The sequence below is a fragment of the Coenobita brevimanus genome, chromosome 29 (assembly GCF_032717465.1).
Source record: "Coenobita brevimanus isolate Jiangsu-jjx chromosome 29, ASM3271746v2, whole genome shotgun sequence".
In the NCBI taxonomy this organism is placed as follows: Eukaryota; Metazoa; Arthropoda; class Malacostraca; order Decapoda; family Coenobitidae; genus Coenobita; species Coenobita brevimanus.
In genome coordinates, this window is record NC_136982.1 from 44759784 (window position 1) to 44776869 (window position 17086).

The following is a 17086-nucleotide window of genomic DNA, read 5'->3' on the forward strand; positions in this document are numbered from 1 at the left end:
CAAGCCCTCTGAAATGGTTCATACACTCATTCACTCACCATTCAAATCCCAAAATCTTTAATGCGTGCGCACACACACACACACACACACACACACACACGGAGACATCACATTCTTGCCACTCAACACTGATATTAAACCAGTGATTTACATTCTCTCTCTCTCTCTCTCTCTCTCTCTCTCTCTCTCTCTCTACAGAATCATAAACTACCACAACCCAACCCAACAGACACCAACAGCATCACAAACACCCAAAAATATCCACAGACAAAGAAAATGCAACCAAGTAGGAGAAATATCAACAGCATAATCTAAAAATGAGCATATGATAGCAAGTCTTAAAATGTATCAACAATTGGCTGTGATGTTAGAGAGCTTACAACTTTATACAACATAGTCTGCCTAACTTGATACTGCATACTACACAAAATAATCTGCTCATTACATTATACTGCCAATTTCTGAGATGCCACGGGTTAATAGACGATAGGGATTTGACAGGCAAATTAGTTCTTGCGCATGCTTATGAAAATATGGCAAATGACTGTGTGATGTGAAACAGTATATCAAAATAGTCAGTCCATTGGGGCACCCTAGGATCTTTTCCATATCCAGTAGTTATAAATTTTAAACAGCTGAAGATAAACATTACGAAGGGATATTTTCCCACATTTATACAAATAAGAACAGAGATATAAAGATAAATTACAATTCAACACATACATAACTAGAGTCAGTTCGTTTTCATCTGACAAAACCAGGCAACTTTTATAACTTCAGTACTAACTCATGGGTGTAAAAAATTCAATACATCTGTGTGATGAGATGGTGATGAGTCTCCATGGTTACTAGTCAGCACTTAGCCGTAAACTAAGCTAAGAGGTTATGAATCTCTGTCAGGTGAAAGAAAACTGACTATAGAATAAATCAACAGAAATAAACAGGCTCCAGAAAACAAACCCACATCAATATATAAATAAACATACAGACAGCCACTGGAAAAAAAATATTAACAAAAAACATAAACCATGTTAATGACAAATGTTCGTATATATGCAGGGGAAAATCTCAACTCATTAATCTGTGACATAAATGAAGGGAATCAACTGGGGATGTTTAATGACGGGATACAACTCAAGATGCTCATTAACCTTTGACATAAATGGTCGTTAACTAAGGATGCTTATTAGTTTTAAATTCTCAGTGCTATTTAGGTCAATACATTTTTCTATTTAATGCAGAGATGAAAAAAAGTAAAGACTGCAAGAAATAAAACACAAAAGGACTGCCAAATTCAAGATCCATTAACTCTGAAATTCCTGCACACATTGTATTTAAAAGACTAGAGGTCATAGGGAGGGGGAAATACTGACTGAAGATGACAATTTCATAGCTGACCTGTTCCCAATTAAACTCAACCAAAGAAGGGCAAGAGTACATATATTTTTTCTGCATTTTTTTTCCTGTGGCAGACTGTGCAGTACATGACATGGCAATAATAATAAGGCAAAAATAACACATCATTACATGAAAATAGGCATACAAATATAACAGCCAACATCAATACTTCAGGAAGAATAATATATGCAAAACACCCATTTTTATTGTTGAATAGAAAAGCACTATGGCTTTTTGCGTAAGTCCTTTTATTTGCCACATTTATTTACGATCTTTTGGGCTGATAATACCTGCTGTTGTGGTGATCCCTGGCTCATTTTAACTACAATCAATCAAATTCAGTGCTGGAGAAACTAAAAACTGGAATTTAATGAAAGAAAAGAGGCAATATGAGCTTTTGGATGAGTACGCTCCAAAATTATACAACAAAGCTTATCCTCTAATAATCTTTCTCAGACATGTGTGTGCATCTTTCAGTCTACTTTGGAAAATGACATGCATATATCCTTAGCAAAATTTCTCAACTCATTTAGCAACTCATTCAAGAAGCTAGATGATCAGCACACACAGATAAGCTACAAACAACTGACACTGTTTACTTAGGGTGCAAATACTGTATAGGCAAAAATGCTGAAATTGACAATATACTGGTTCAGAGAAGTGGTTTGGTCACAGCACTACTACAGAGGAATACAGGACCACAGCAACAGCACCCCACAATTTACTAAACCATAATACAGGGCTGCCCATATATATCTGGTGTTGTCGGCTCAGTCTGCGGGTATGGGGGAAGAACGTATTTTGACGACTTTATTCAATTATGCTCTGTTTAACTGGCGATTGAATTACCATCTTTCCTTTGTAAATGCTAGTTGAAACAAGACTAATATGGTGCTGGTCATGAAGAAGTGCTATGGAGAGGATGTTCGGCCACAGTGCTATCTTATTCTACCAGAAATCTCGTCTCCTTGTGTCATGTTTCTGTCATACCTTGTGCCATGCTTTTGTGTGTCATGTCTCTGTCTGCCTCATCTGTGTGTGTCATGTCTCCTTGTGTCATGTTTCTGCATGTCATGTCTCTGTGGCTGTTCAGTTTGTATATGAATGGAGCTATATGAGAGATAATAGGAAGGGATGTGAATATATTGGAGTGTCTAATGAAAGAGGGCAAGATGTGGGAACTTCCTGAGCTGCTGCTTGCTGATGATACTGTATTGTGAGGAATGTGAACTGCAAGGCTTGGTGAATGAGTCTGAGGGTGTACGTATGAAACAGAATCCAAAAGAGAATGTATGTATGGGTAATGTTAAGGTCTTGAGGGAAATCACAGCATCCACAGTGAGACTGGATGGTGAGGAAATAGGAAATGAGAATGCATCCAAGTACTTTAGAGTGATGAGTGAGGATGGAAGGAAGTGCTTGAATGGGTACAGAAGGGTAGAGAGGTTGCTGGATCACTGAAAGCTGTGATAAGAAATTGGGAAGTGAGCATGGAAGTGTGGCTCAGATCCTGTCGGAAGGACACAAGAGTGAGAGCAGTGGAAATGAATTGAGGAATGTGTGGAGTTTTATGGACAGACAGATATACAAATGAGGAAGTAAAAAAGTGCTGTGGTGATATTAGAAGAAATACGTTGAGACAGTTTGGCCATGTAGAGGATATGGAATCAGAGAAAAACTACTGTAGAAGGTATGAGTATGATGTGGAGGGGGAGGGGAGACCATGGTACAGATGGAAGAATGGAGTGGAGAGATACGTGGGAGGGGGGTGAGTTGGAGAGAGGGCAGTCAAATGGCAGAAGACAGAATGACATGGAGTTAATTTGTTTGTGACCCCCCTTTACGGGATTGAGATGTCTGGCAACAGACAGATAAAAGTCAGAGGAGGGTAAAAATTTCTGCTCACTGAGTGAACTTTAAGCAATTACTGAAGCAAATGCAAGAGGAGATATTAAATTACTTGATCAAAAAATGCAAACAATGGATGCAAACAATCACTATAAAGTAAGAAAGGGTTATGGGAAACAAAAAACAATGCAGGGTAGAGATGGTAAAGTTGACTGAGCCTCCAACATTTCAATCATCAAATAATCATCAAAATCAGTATAATAATCATCAGTTATTATTAAGATCATCACTGCAATCATCATCATCCTGGCCTCTTCTTCCCACCTAAGGATGGGGTAAGGTATGGTTCAAAAGAGAAGGACAAAACACATGGAATCAGACATGTTATATATATGAACCACCCTGTATTTGCTTGCGTCTGTGGTATATAACCAGGACTTACTGCATCTGTTTGTGATGTACAGGCATATGCAAAAGTATGCCAACAATACTCTGCCAGCATTATCTTGTATTTCATATTTATCACTCTTCCCCAAATGACAAGCGAGTAACTTCCTTTTCCAACTTATTTTCCTGATGCTTGGAACAGACACCTTCATACGGCAATGATCAGATATTGAAACTGTTAGGTTAAACTAACAGCTCCTTCAGTTCCTTTACTATCCCCCTAAAGGAGAATGGTGGACTATGAAAGAATAGTAACGTTGATGTGCAGTCCTTACCACATAAAATATTTCAAACAACACCTTCCATTCCTACAGCCGGCAGAGAAGCGTCTACATACTTTTGCTCATGCTAAGGACAGGATTTTTGCAAAACATTTCATAGCCTATGGCAATGTACACCTGACCAGTTGTCTATAACCTTAGTTGCTTCACTCGAATCTGGCGAAGACGTCTTCTTTCAGAGCTGACAGCAGCAGGTAAAGAAATTGTTTGATATGATTACTAATCAAAGTGGACATCTCGTGACAATCATGAGTGACAAGCCAAGTGGCTTCTTGCTACCCAGGATATAAGTTACTACACTTGGTGGCAACATACAACTAGACAGTCGCCTGGTGGTGTAAGGAGTTACGGTGCTCCAGCTGGATGTGGCACTGTACGGTATTAAATCTGTCAGTAGCTAGTCCCAGGTCTCTTGCAAAAAGGGGAAACAAAAAATTGATGAATGAATGGGTGGGTGTGAATGTGTGGTCCAGCATCTGACAGATGTGAACAAAGTGTGCAACGTCTGGCTTGCAATATCCACTTAAGAACGTATGCCCAATCCTTGAAGCATTGCCTAGGCCGTAAAAAATAAACAAAAAAACTGGCCATCAAACACAACCCCCTCATAGAGCATTCCGCCCCCTTACTGTACGGCCACAACGTGGTTATTGCAAGCAAGGCCTGTGTGCATGTTTGCCTATATCATATTACATCCACCTGTGTGCCACTTATCCTTCCAACATATGCAATGATGGACTCCTTCTCACTGTCCGACAGCCCCCATTACCGATGTCAGAACCGATATATATCATGGCACACAATGGTGGGTTGTGTGTGCTGTAAAAGTGATACCCAACCACCCAGTCATAAGCAATTCCCCAGAACCCCACTAGTAGCAAAGGGACTAGGGGCCATGCTACACGACAGTATTATAGCAATTAGTTCAGCACGAAATTTTAAAAGCTTATTTTTACAATGCAGACTTTTCGTTCATTTACTGCCAGCATAATACTTTAATCTCCTCAGTCTGATCTAGCGCATATTTTTTACATGCGTACCGGTACTTAGCATTCCAACTTTGACATGGAGGAATCGACGGGGTCGAGGTTTGTAAACAATGAGCATACAACTAGACAGTCATGTGGTGGTGTACGGAGTTACGGCGCTCCAGCTGGATGTGGAACTGTACGGTATTAAATCAGTCAGTAGCTAGTCCCAGGTCTCTTGCAAAAAGGGGAAACAAAAAATTGGTGAATGAATGGGTGGGTGTGAATGTGTGGTCCAGCATCTGACAGATGTGAACAAAGTGTGCAACGTCTGGCTTGCAATATCCACTTAAGAACGTATGCCCAATCCTTGAAGCATTGCCTAGGCCGTAAAAAATAAACAAAAAAACTGGCCATCAAACACAACCCCCTCATAGAGCATTCCGCCCCCTTACTGTACGGCCACAACGTGGTTATTGCAAGCAAGGCCTGTGTGCATGTTTACCTATATTACATCCACCTGTGTGCCACTTATCCTTCCAACATATGCAATGATGGACTCCTTCTCACTGTCCGACAGCCCTCATTACCGATGTCAGAACCGATATATATCATGGCACACAATGGTGGGTTGTGTGTGCTGTAAAAGTGATACCCAACCACCCAGTCATAAGCAATTCCCCAAAACCCCACTAGTAGCAAAGGGACTAGGGGCCACGCTACACGACAGTATTATAGCAACTAATTCAGCACAAAATTTTTAAAGCTTATTTTTACAATGCAGACTTTTCGTTCATTTACTGCCAGTGTAAAACTTTAATCTCTTCAATCTGATTTGGCGCTTAATTTTTTTACAAGCGTACCAGTGCTTAGCGTTCCAACTTCCACACGGGTGAATCGACGGACTGAGGTTCGTAAACAAGGAGTAACGCCAGCACTGCGGGTCGATTGGTGCGGGTGATTTAAACGGACAACATAGCAACAATATACAGTACACAAGTATATGAAACAACTGGCCACAGGCTATAAAATTCTGTCCACTGTGCATCAATTACAATACAAACATCAACATAATAATCAATAACCATATGCATAATTCACTGGGGTGTCTTCCAGGTGGCTGAGGAGGCTTGCTAGGAAATCACGTTAGGAAATCACCCCAGCCACAAAGAAGACAAGCCACTTTGACTGAACTAACACCAGACATTGTTCAACTGAGAGAAACACTGTACTGTACTAGCAGTCAAAGGCATCCAAAATAACATGAGGAACCTTTCTATCACAAAATTCTTGCAGTATATCTATCTAGCTAACACTTACTGCAATATATCTAATATCTATGTGTATCTGTATAATGTTTACCTATCTGTGTACTTTATCTATCGGCTTGAAATACTGCTGAGCTGAGGCAACAGCTTGGCAAGGAGGCATGGTAATCATGAAGTGCGGGGGAAAGGTTTCAAAACTATTTGCTACTGGTAAATCTGGGGGATTTACTTACTGTACTCTTGTTACTCTACCCAGGTATAAAATAAGCATCTTAGCAATAGTTTATCAAGGAGAATGCTAGTCATGAAGAAGTGCAGTGGGATGGATGTAGACCTGTAGTACTGTGTTATTCTACCACTGAGATATATTAAAAAAGCTAGTGAATGGACAAATCCCAGGCCATGTTACGGTGCAAAAAGTATGATAATTGAGCACAGACAAATATACATACAGTATGTTAAAAATCCATCCATCCATCCATCATCCAATCATATGTCGGCCCACAGAGGAGCGTAGGAACCCAGGGCTAGGCAAGTTGGTCCTGACATTTAAGATGAAAATAAGTTAAATATAAAGATCATTATTATCCTTAGACCACCGACGCATCACTCAGTTGAATAAAACCATCTGGTGTTAGTTGGAATAAAGACAGTTGCTCTCCCACTTACGATCATCTTAGCTAAGAAAAATTGCTGTTGAGATTAAAGACTTACAGACTTAAGATTTCATTCGGCTTTGTGGCTGACAGCCTGATAGTGCCAGGGACTGACTCCTGGCACTGCATCATCCTAGCCTATCATCAGTCAATGCTGTCGTCGTCGTTGATCGTAGTAAAATGAGCACCTATACTAAGTTAACTGGTCTTGTATACTCTAGTAGTGGAATGATCTAGTTATGGAGCCTAGCACTAACTATTCTATCACCAATCATCATCGTCGTCGTTGTTCATAGGCAAGTAAAATTAACATCTAGACTAACTTAACTGGTCTTGTATACCCTAGTGGTGGAATGATCTAGTTATGGAGCCTAGCACTGCCACTGATCATAATTATCATCATCATTAGGCTTCATCATCATCAGTCCTAAATCCTTTTCCCACCCAACGATGGGGTGAGGATTTCTCTACTTAAATATCGTAAGCAGGGGAGCAACTGTTATACTCTGTCCATCTCAACTTGGCTTAAAAGTGATCTGGAAAGGATGCAGAGCCATAGTATTGTTATCCTTGTCTTACTCTGCTTCTGGGATATGGGGATTAGGCTGCCAAAGACAAAACTCTCCGCCAAGTCAAGGTGGACGAACCAAAAAATTTTTAACTCACATTTCAGAAGGGTGATAATTGCTGTAGTTGTTGTAGATGGAACTGAGATGTAGAAAGGTTTTCAAAACCAGTGACCCTGGGGAACCTCTGTAGTTCTGTCAGAGGTATTTCCCCAGACAATAGAGGCCACTGAGTATTTTTCATTGTTTACTCATCATCCAATCCTATATTATCCAATAAGGAGCACAGGAGCCCGGGGCTAGGCAAGTTGGTCCTGACATTCAAGATGAGAATGACCAGCCTCACTCATGCCTGAGTGGCATTACATGAGCAATAAACCCCAACTACACCTTGGATATTGCTACTTAGTAATGAGAGAAAAACTCAGCCAGCACCGCCAGCTCCAGTATGGCAGCACCACCAGGATCAACTCCAGCACGGCAGCACAAACTCCAGCCCTGTAGCACCACCTCCTGCATGGCAGCACAAACTCCAGCCCTGTAGCACCACCTCCAGCACGGCAGAACAAACTCCAGCCCTGTAGCACCACCTCCAGCACGGCAGCACCAACTCCTGCAAGGCACCATCAACACAGCAATTGCAGGAACACAGAGAGACCCTGAAAATAAGGCAAGTTTTTAGGAAATAATCTCTGGCCTGATGATAATTTAACCCTTTTGTCTGTGGAGGAGTTCAATATAGATCTTAATTAACCCCTAGTGTATTGGTGCTGAAGTGGCACTAATAGGATGGGGAGGGGAGGGGGCTGCCTGATTACATTTACACTTCTCAATCCCACACCTATCCCCCAAGAGGAGAATGATGGACTACAGAAGGGTAACTCAGCCCGCAGTCCACTGGGTTGATGTTCTGATGTGCCTTGGGTTGCAACTACTACAACTACTAGTACACAAGACCTAAGATGAGTAAATCCATTTTACATCATCGGTCTGGCTCATTTCCCTGGTTATAGACCCTCAAGTACTTCCTTATTCCCAGAAAGGCAGATGGAGGACTGCAGCAGAACAAGACAATGCTACAGCTCTGCATTATTTACATAATTCTTCATGACCGACATTATTCCTGTGTTAATTTTGTGTTACAACTCAGCACTGAATATGGAGAGATGGCAGTTTAGACAGATAGACAGACAGGGAGAAACAAGGTTGTTGACAGATCAATTCCTTCACAATGATGGCTGTCTCCTAATATGAATGAAAGAGTCTGGTGGTAGCAAGTATGGACCATATGATGTCAGCAGAAGGACCCATACTACAGGTCCCTTTGCCAAAATAAAAGATGTTATAGCCAGAAGATGTAAAAATCCTCCACCTTTTCCCCACCCATGTAGGAGGTGGTAAGCTTCAAATACCTAAAATCATAATAATACTACTACTACTAATAATAATAATAATAATAATAGTAAATCCATCCATCCATCATCCAATCCTACATTGCCCCATGAGGAATGTAGGAGCCCAGGGCTAGGCAAGTTGGTCCTGACATTTAAGATGATAGTGAAGAATGAGTAATGAGAACTATTCTATGTCCCAATAGCAGAATGAAAACTAAATTCTTGCTCTCTTCACAATGCTCAATATCCAGCAGCCTCTCTAATCAGTCTCTCATCTGTGAGGTCACACCCTATGACCTTGTCCCAAGTCTTTCTCAGTCTGCCTCTTGCATCATTACCCAAAACATTCACCTCAGCATACTGCATACACATGATTACAAATAAAATGCTTAGCCAACAAGGGTGATTCAAAGAGAAAGCTACACAGTACATGGTATATACTGTATGTTATGTCTTCACCTGGACTGGGCAATATAATACAGTACACTGGCACAAAGCACACTCCCAAATACAAACTGCAGATATTCTGGTATGGTATAGAAAAATCATTACCATAGTGCTGTTTATATATATATATATATATATATATATATATATATATATATATATATACCTGTTGGTGGTGTTGTAGATCAGACCCAGTCTGTCTGGCTGAAGACCCATCAACCACAGGCATGCAATCATTTCTGAAGGGCTGTCCTATACAGTTACGGTATATATACATAGCCGTCCACTCAATTCAAAGGCATTGAACACGCATCTCCATCATGGTATAATCTGAAATGGATAACTATGGCAGCTACAAATAAAAACATTACATCATAAAACAAATTATGGGCGTGGCAATTCCAACTATATTATAAAAAACAATCTTTGACAGCCAGCTTTCAAATTTAAAAACGCACATTAGAAACGTCAGATATGGCCAGCTGCTGGTAGACGTCTGTGAAATATATATCTTTCTCTAGCCAGAGACCATAATCCTGCAAGGGGTGGTCATTTGTCTTTGAGTTAGTTGTTTTCCGGGGAGGGGTACTAACCCTACGCCAACCCACTTGCTGACACATACGGAACACGTGTGGGTTGGTTATATGGTTACCACCCAGTGCTGTAAATGGTTTCCTGGCTTACAGGAAACCATTAGGCCTATCATTCAATATAAAGCCACCTGAAAACGAAAGAGGAGTAATAAAAGGTGACAGGAAAGATGGGAGAAACAGGAAATGAGAGGGCAGACACAGAAAAAGGGTGATAATGGTGGAGGAACTAGGCAGCACAACATCAAGTGAGTAGACAATGGTCACCACCACCTACCACCCAACCTAAGTCAACCTTTGACAGCCAGCTTTCAAAGGTAAAATGCATGTTCAGATCATTAGATATGGTTAGCAACTGGTAAACGTCTGTGGAAGATTTATGCACTCTGAATTCTAATTTACAGCTTTCAGAGGTAAGTTTATAATAATGGCCAATAGCTATGGTAATCCAGAAAAAACAACAACCTGTGAAAGACACATTTCAAAAGAAATCTTGAAACGGCCACACCTGTCTGGTGATGAATTAATGAAAAATTACAGTAATACCAACCCTGATTCCACTATGACTTAATTTAATGTACTACCGTTTGTGGCAGTCCAGTCATGGAAGGTGGTTCACTTGGTGATGAGGTGGACATAGCCAGAGTTGAGTGTCACCAGCAGTTGCAACCCTTCACACCTGAAAACCATCCACACCATATTACTCACTAACTCAAGGATACTATACTAGTCTATCTATCTATCTATTGCCAGCACCATAATCCCGTAACAGGTGGCCGTTTGACTCTGAGTTAGTTATTTTACACAAAGGGACAATGACCCTCCACCAACCCACTTGCTGGCACATAGGGAACATGTGTGGGTTGGTTAAATAGTTACCACCCAATGTTGTAAATGGTTTCCTGGCTTCCAGGAAACTAGTTGGCTTGTCAATCAATGTAAAGCCACCTGAAAAGGAAAGAAGAGTAATAAAAAGTGACAGAAAAGATGGGAGAAATAGGAAGAGATGAGGGCAAACACAGAAAAATGAGAGAAAATGTGGTACTCAAGTTTAACTGACAACATACAATTTATATATGGTACTGTGATCCCTTGGTTATCATGCATAATTGGTACCAGGCTTGGTGTGTGATAAAGAATTTGCACAATAACAAAAGCATACAACCTATGGGGTATAATCCTAACTGGTAAAGGGGATCTCAAATGCAATCCCAAATTTTCCCTTTTACCGGTACAACAATTAAGACCAACTAAATACATACATACTGTTATGCTAAGTATTAGAAACACACACAGGCATGGTTAGGTTAACAGAAAGTGATGAAGAAGACACAATAAGGAAGAAACATCACAGGAAGACCAGAGATGGCGTGAAGTGAGGGTTCTGAGGCTAGAGGATATATATATATATATATACATATATATATATATATTTTTTTTTTTAATGCATGGATGATGGCACCAAAGGCCAGAAGCCCGCAGAATTGTTCCTTAAAAAAAAAAAAATCACGATCTGTTCATTTTGAGATGCCTGGACACACTGAAGTTTAAAAGACTGGAGGTTATAGGCTATAGGAAATAGACACAGGAAGACAGTTCCAGAGTTGACAGGTTGCATAATGGACTGGGAGTCACAGCTAATTCTTGCAATACAGAGCTGGACAGAAAAGGAATGTGAGTTTGCTGCTAGACAGATGCTATGTGCCTGCTGTAGTGGTGGAGGGATGCAAGCAGACAATTAAAAGTTGCAGTGGCCATTGAAGTAGCGACAGAAAAGAGAGAAAGATGCAACAGTGCAGCAAAAAGACAGAGGTTGAAGGAAGCTAGTAAGAGAAGCATTTATATCATCCAGTTCTCAAAACACTGCTAAATACAAACTGCCACCAATATAATCCCCAGTCTCCTATAAATGGTATAAGTACTCACAACAGCTTTAAATAGACAAAAACTGGGATAAGAGTCGGTAAATACAAGACACAATTTATGTACAAATATGGCGCTGGACAAGAGACGAGTCACGAAAATTAAGACTGCAAGTTTAATACAATCTTCATTTAATTATAACTTAATAATGAAAATATATCACTAAAATTAATCGGAAAAATTCTGTCATCTTTTCGGCTAATTCTTTTTACACAATACCGATATATCAATAATATACAGGTATATTTATAATTACCCTGGGACTCCCACAAAAGTATTTGTGGTGGACGCAAATGTTGTAGGTGGGCCCAGTTTTCAGGATTGGGGGGTGGCAAGCAAAGTGTACCTATTCAGATTTTTTTTTTTTTAAGTTTTGATCAATTTAAAGTGCATTTTTAAGCAATCTATAGAGGTAAATTTAGGTGTAAGATAAAAGTTTACTTTGCAGATACAGTGCATCACCCTAGTACGCGCCTAAATGGGCGGCAGACGACGTCCTGTACTAAGAATTCGCATACTGTGAATACATACACTTATGGGAAAAATTACATATGGGCGGCAACCTCCTTCCTGGGCAACTCTTGAGACACTTTTCAGACCTAAGTATTGTACTATACAGGGAAACTAAGACAAAATACCTAAGATAAAGTAAACCTACAAGATCGTGGCTTTACTAGGTAAATCACTGGCGGCAGGTGGCGGCGACCATCATCCACTCACTTGATGTTGTGCTGCCTACCTCTTCCTTGGTCTTTATCATTCTTTTTCTGAGCCTGCCCTCCTCTCTTCCTATATCTCCCATCTTTCCTGTCACTTCTTATTGCTCTTCTTTCCTTTACAGGTGGCTTTACATTGAGTGACAAGCCAAATGGTTTCCTGTAAGCCAAGAAACATTTACAACGCTGGGTGGTAACCATATGGGTATAACCAACCCATATGTGCTCCCTATGTGTCAACAAGTGGGTTAGTGCCCCTCCCCATAAAACCAATAACTCAAAGTCAAATGGCCACCCCTTACGGGATTATGGCATCTGGCATTAGATAGATAGATAGGCCTTTACCTGTTATCACTTCTTGGGGGGGCAATGTAGCATACTCGGGGTAACCCCGGATTTGGGCAACTCTTCGCTGCCCGTCTCGCTTACAAGGAGATCAATTCGTGTACTAATAAAAAAATACACTAAAAAAAATAAAAAAGGTTCTCGTGTACAAGGAGGATAGCGTACTCGGAACTCACGTACTGTGGGGATGTACTTACATGTATTTTATCAGAAATTTACATTATCCAAGTAGCTGAATGATATAATAAGTTGTTTTTGAGTCACTGTACTCAAGGTTTCTATACTTTATTCGGTAATTACATCTACATGCACAAATCATTAGGCCAAGTTATGAAGATAACATCATGGCCAACTGCTCGTCAGTGAAAAATTCTCGGACTCTTTACAGGAGCTCCGATTTTTTTAGAGGCTTCTTTGGCAATGGATCTTACATAGGGTGTCCAGCTTTGGTTAGTATTTAGTGTCAAACCGAGATTGTTAGTACTAGAGGAAGTGGGAATAATTACATTATCAAAAATTGTTTGGGAGTTCGAAGGATTCTGTCGATTACAAAAATGAATTGGAAAATTTTGGTGAATAGGACACAGCATATTTAACCTAACAATGAATAATGAACTACAGGCTATGATATAAGAAGCAAATTATGACTTAAATCTTTATCTTGGTAAAACTTAAACAGGTGTCGTCATTCAAATATACTGTTTTTACTAATGCCACAAACACATATAGGCTCAGACAGTTTAGATCGTAATATGCCTAAGTGTGGAGCCTGTAGAGTGTAGCACCGAAAACCCGAAATGGCAGTTACCCCTAAAGTTCAAAGAATATTCCTACTGTGGTACTTCACTATGGTTTTGTTTCCCTCCCCGTGGTAACTGGCTATCCATCCAGGCTTTGGTTTTTAAGCTATGCATCCCTTAGCCAAATTAATTGGTTCAATTGATGGCTGCTGCAATTCTTCAATACCTGGAAATGTAACAGTGGATTCTTATGGAGGCTGTAGGCATAACTAATGCACAAACTAATTCGTGAGATATATAACAAAACAAAGAAATAAATTACCGCCTTCTTCTTCTTAGGTTGAGGGGTAGAGAAGCAATGAAGCTTAAACATCCTCCCTTGGTGTGGAGGTGGTACACCAGGAAGTGGGGCGTTGCAGGGATGACAATGCACTGGTGATCAAGTGGGATCTTGAAGAAAGCAGGGGAAGCTCATCTCACTAGCAGAGATCACAGGTGACGAATTTGACCTGTGACGTGGAGGAACTGCTTCATGAGGCGCAGCACCTTGACTCTGAGGTCCTCCGGCAGCCCAACACCTGCCAGCAGAATAAGGAGCGTGAAGTCATGAACACCAGAGGCAATCAAGGCTGAACGGAGGAAGGTTCTGGCAGAGAAGAATCTCAGGCACCAAAAGACAAAGTGGAGGATGGTCTCGTCCGTGTCACCACACCATGGACATGAAGGAGTAGGGGAAAGGCCTATCCTGTGCAGGTGTGCATTGAGGGCAGTGTGGCCAAGCCGTAGTCAGACCAACGCAATGTCCAGGTCTCGGCTCGGGGAGCGAGCCCAAGGTTGTGTGGTAGATGATGAGCGATATGCAGAGAGGCTAGTGTTGCGGAGTAAATCAGGGATGGCAGCGTTCCATGAGTTGAAGAGGGTGCAAAAGGTGTGTGACGAGGAGGAGGAAAAGTCAAGAGGATAGGATTCAATGTCTGTCATGTCATGTGCCAGTGTGGCCGCAGCATCAACTATGGTATTTCCATGGATGCCGGTGTGAGAAGGCACCCACTGAAAATGTATTGTAAAACCCTGATCATGGAGAAAAAGAAGAACAGAGTGACAGTCGAAGACGAGTTTGCGATGAGAGGATGGGTGCCTGGAGTACAATAGGGCAAGGGAAAACTGAGAACCGGAAAAAATGACATGACTGAGAATCGGAAATGACAACACCAATACTCTTTGGTTTCATTCTTCCTCTCAACACTTTATTCACACCTCTAACCCTCCACACGCAGTGGTCATCCTCCATCCTCTCCACATGCCCAACCCATCTCTGTCTACCCCTCCTCATCACAACACCAAAAAACTCCAGTCCCATTCTTCCTCTCAACTCTACAATCGTAAACCTAGCCTTTCTAGATATGACATTCAAGGACACAATATTAAAACACAGAGTCATTGTACTGAGAGGGTTAAAATATAGTGTACTATACCAATGATGACGAAATACGTTGGAGAAATACAAAGAGTCGCCTACACCCTCCCTGTTCTATACCAATGATGCTTAGAAGTCTTTAAAAATACACTGGAAAAAGCAGCAGACAGGCACACACACCCTCCCCATTCAACAGCATGGTCGACACTGACTACGTAACGTTTACTTTCTCAAGACAGGGATCGCTTTCTGTGTGGATTCGGACATGTCGTAGCACCCCTTCTTGAGCGATTTATTTTGCCTAATGCAATTTAAAATCCTTGGATGAAAGCCCTTACCGACCCCATCATAAACGATCTCTCTCTCTCTCTCTAAATCTCGTCACCCTGTCCTCCGCCATCATGTTGCCCTCTCTCCACCGCACGCCTCCCTCACTCATATACAATACGTCCCAACACCTCTTCCTCGCCATCCCCCACCTCCTTCCCCTTTGTGGACCTCTTACATACACTCTCCTAGTTGGTCTCTCACTCTCCATCCTCTCCACTCTAGACAATGATGATCATGCTGATGATGACAACAACAATGATGACGATGACAATAACGGCAATGATGCTTATCACCTTGAGCATTGGTGCTTACCTTGTAAAACTTGTTCTGGTTCTCCTTGGTCCCTTGGTTATTCCCAGTCATGACCCGTGCGATGTACTTTCGAACCACACAGCTGAAACAAACAAACGAGGCATTAGAATGGACACGATGGATGTCATAAGGGTGTTTACGTTTGGGATTACTGGGCTATCAGCCTTATCGACCGGCCCTCCATGGATGAGTAACTGGTTTGAATTAGTCATCATGCGACAACACACTCAAAACAGATTAGCTCTAAAAAAAGGGATGACAAACAGAAACAAATATATGTACACACAAGACTATGAATCCAGCACACACACAAAACTCATTATTAATCAAACCAGTTACATAGTATAAAAATTTGCTTTACAAGAAGGGTAACACAAGAAAAAGGCAAAACACTGAAGTTGTAATAGCATCTAAAACAGTAAAGGAATCTGAAAAAAGGCTTGATAAATTTGGGCAAGTCAGGAACAAGCAGTCAATTAAATTACGTATCACATTCACCTCACGCTGCCTCCACCATGGAACTGTATGTAAAATCAAATCTAATAGTGGCAAAATAGTAAAACATCATGCAGCAACAGTTTTAAGAATTAATTAATGGTCTGAAGAGGGCTGGCAAAACACATTAACCATGAGAGAGAGAGAGAGAGAGAGAGAGAGAGAGAGAGAGAGAGAGAGAGAGAGAGAGAGAGGAAAATTAAGAAAAATGGCCGCTATGAGAAGATGACCACCAGAAAATGGCCCAAAAGGAAGATGGGAGGAGAGAATAAACGAGATAACGAAGTAGGTGAGAGAAAGAGCGATAGGGAGGAGGTAAAGGATGGTGTGTGATGATATAGCGAGAAAATGAAGGAGAGAGAGAGAGAGAGAGAGAGAGAGAGAGAGAGAGAGAGAGAGAGAGAGAGAAAGACGTGAAAATGACGAGGACAGGAAAGAAGCATAAAAGGAAGGAAGAAAGGAATAAATGAAGGAAAGATGGAAGGAAGGGAGAAAGATATGAAAGAATGAATGAAGTTGGTGAGAGAAGGAAGGAAGGAAGGTATCGAGGGAGGAATGGAAGCAAAATAGGTGTACAGTATAAGGAAAGAATCTCTCTCTCTCTCTCTCTCTCTCTCTCTCTCTCTCTCTCATCATCATCCAGCACTATAATCAAAGGTGAGGTGTGGAAGGCCTCTATCCTGTCGAAGTGTGAAAATTGGAGAACAGAATTATGAGAGAGAGAGAGAGAGAGAGAGAGAGAGAGAGAGAGAGAGAGACTGACAGACAGAGACAGAGACAGAGACAGAGTCAGACAGAAAGGGGGGGAAAGGGGAGAGACTGCGGCGGTCATATTACTGATAAAACTATCTACTTTTTAATTACAGAAGTTTGAGAGAGAGAGAGAGAGAGAGAGAGAGAGAGAGAGAGAGAGAGAGAGAGAGAGAGGAGAACGAAAGAATGGAG